Source organism: Cryptomeria japonica, chromosome 6 (assembly GCF_030272615.1).
Source record: "Cryptomeria japonica chromosome 6, Sugi_1.0, whole genome shotgun sequence".
Taxonomy (NCBI): domain Eukaryota; kingdom Viridiplantae; phylum Streptophyta; class Pinopsida; order Cupressales; family Cupressaceae; genus Cryptomeria; species Cryptomeria japonica.
The window spans coordinates 421,447,001-421,450,066 of NC_081410.1; positions in this window are offsets into that span (position 1 = coordinate 421,447,001).

Here is a 3,066-nt window from a genome sequence, read left to right on the forward strand (position 1 = left end):
GGATATTGGCCTTCTTGCATGTGCATGCCCCTCATATTGTAATCACATACTTACTGCAGAAGTATTATTTGACTGTGGGTAGGCTTCTCACCGTGGTTTTTCCCTTTACCGAGTTTTCCACGTACAAATCTTGGTGTCATGTGTTATGGATGGATGGTAACTGTTATGTGATTTATGTTTATGTTTAATTGCTATATCAGTTGTATACACCTAAAAATGGTTTGAAGATAATTAATTAAATAAGCAATTATTTAATTAATCCCCCTTCCTAATTTAATTGAATTCACTAGTAATTTGATTAAATTCCCTCTTTCATCTACTTATTAATAAATCGAAGGATTTATTTAATAGGTTCATTTTCATAATTCCCTTTGATTAATTAATTCAAATTAATTAATTCCCCTCATCAAATTCATTTCTTCTAAATCTCCTAATTAATTAAAACAAATCAATAATGAGTTGTTGGAAATAATTAGCCTTTTCCTATTATTTGAATTTTTTATTCAAATTTACCCACATGTCTCCTAACTTCTAACCACCTAACCTAACCATCCCTCTAACCTAACCCCTTCCATCTAACCCTGGGTTTAATTAAACCTACTCTTCCCTTGAGACACATGGCATCCTAACCACCATGTCCCCTTTCCTTGGACACTTTTCCCTCTCATGAGAAAATCCTCTTGATAGTTGTCACCATAGAGATGACAATGAGTATGGAGTTTGCACATGAGGATACCTACTTGATGAGATTATTTCCAAAAAGCTTAACTGGACTAGCTATGGAATGGTTCTCCAAACTTCCACCTGGAATCAGATCATTCTCAGAATTGGTGGATAAGTTTGTTTCACAATACTCATACAACATACAACATGAAATAACAATGCTAGACCTATGTAACGCCAAACAAAAGAGTGGAGAACCTTTCATGACATTTTTATAATGATGGAGATGGTTAGCTTCGTGGTATCCTCGTACAGTGCTAGAGTACGAAAAAATGGACATATTCATCGACAACTTAAATGATCAAATGAGTTATTACTTAAAAATGAAAGGAAATTAAAGTTTCAGAAAAATGATTGATAATGGAATCAGAATGGAGGAAGCCATGATAAATAAAGGTGAGTTGAAAATATAGAAAGATGGAGTTCATCCTCCTAATAACAACAATCACAATGATAAACCAAAGTTTTGGAATAGAAATCGAAATATCGTCAACAATGGAATAGTGGATAACAACAATGTGAAACAAAAGCAACCGGTTTTTAATTTGTCCACTCACTCAGCGGCAGCTCAACAAAACAACAATTACCAAAGAGAAACTATCAAAACTTTCTTTTGAATATAATTTACAAACATTGGTAAACCACTTTGGTCAGCATTAAAGACACTTCTCATAAACAAATTGATCACTTTACCAAAAGAAAGGAACTACGAACCTCAAATAAAACCACCTTGGTGGAATGATAATCATTATTGCAATTTCCATCAAAACAAGGGACATCACATAGATAATTGTTAGAAGTTGAAGCATGTCATCCAAGATTTGATTGATAATGGATTAATAACCTATGGATGGACATACAACGAATGAATCTCATACAACTTTTAAAACTCCACTTCCAAACTATGAGAAATGTGAATCATCAACAACAAACAATGGTAAGGGTAAAGCGAAGGTAAAATATGCTCATACATATGATAATGTGGTAAATGTGACTGTACTTAAAGAAAAACAAAATCAAGAACAAGCTCATGCTATCACACGAAGTAAAGCCAAAGTTATTTTTTTGGGTCCTATGACAAACACATCATCCACTACCAAACAATACAACCTAGTGGATCAATTGCAGAAAATGCCTGCACAAATATCCATCTTAGAACTATTAAAGCTTTCACCTGCACGCAAAGAAATTCTTGAACGAGCATTAGTAGATACAACAGTTTCCAAAGATCTTGTTGGTGTAAATAAATATTCATTTTGGATATTATTACACTTACTTAAGTTAACTTAGGATAATGCATCTCTTCGTAGTTTGGATTTGAGACACTTAGGGAAGTGTGCACATAGGGATAGAGCTTGTAAGAGAAATTCCACCTTTTGTGGTCCTATTTTGCTGTTACACTCCACATTTGGTGGGTCATCCACCTCTTGTGGAATATTATATTATTTCTCCTACCTACCCCTAGTATTTCTTTCCTACCCTTGTTTCTCATTGAGCCACATGTCATATTTGTGTGCTCATACATCCATATGGCCTTGCCTATATAAGCAGGCCTATATTCATTGTATTGGTTAATCTCGTTGATCATTTTGCATATTGATGAGAATACAGTTTGTTCTTGTCATTCTATTGTCTCTTTTATGCTTTTCATTGTGCCCTTGATCTTAGAAAAATCCTATAGATCTTGATATCGACCAATTCCAAACCATGGTGGGACACCTCACAACCCCTTACTTCTTATCATTCACCAAAGAAGATGCAGTTGATCCCCAAAAAAAGATCACCATTAAAGCCTATGATGAAGAAGAACGTTCCTCTAAGGGAATTGTGATGTTACCCATCAGAGTGGGACCTTTGCAGAAGACACAACATGCCAAGTTCTAGACTTAGATTTATCATACAACATATTCTTGGGAAGACCCTGGATACATGACTTGCAAGTTGTCCCATCAACATATCATCAGTGTGTAAAATTTCCCTACAATGGGCAGGAAATCACATTCTTTGTAGATTCAAATCCATTTCAATACTGTAGCAATCTCAAAATGGCCCAAGAAGTCATTGTTCCTCATAACAAGGAGGCATCATCTTTGAACACACAATCCAAAGAACAATCATTTGCTTCAATTCTATCAAGTATTGAAAAAAAAATGCAACTAAGATATCGAGGGAACGGAGAATATTCAATACCACAATTACCGCTTTCTCCTAAATCCTTTGGAAAAACATCAACCTCTAAACAACAACTAATTGTAAAACATCTTCTGATATTTGATGGAGCATTTGTAAGTGCTGGAACCTTATCAGAGGAAATAGAAGACAACGATGTGCTACAGTGGCTAT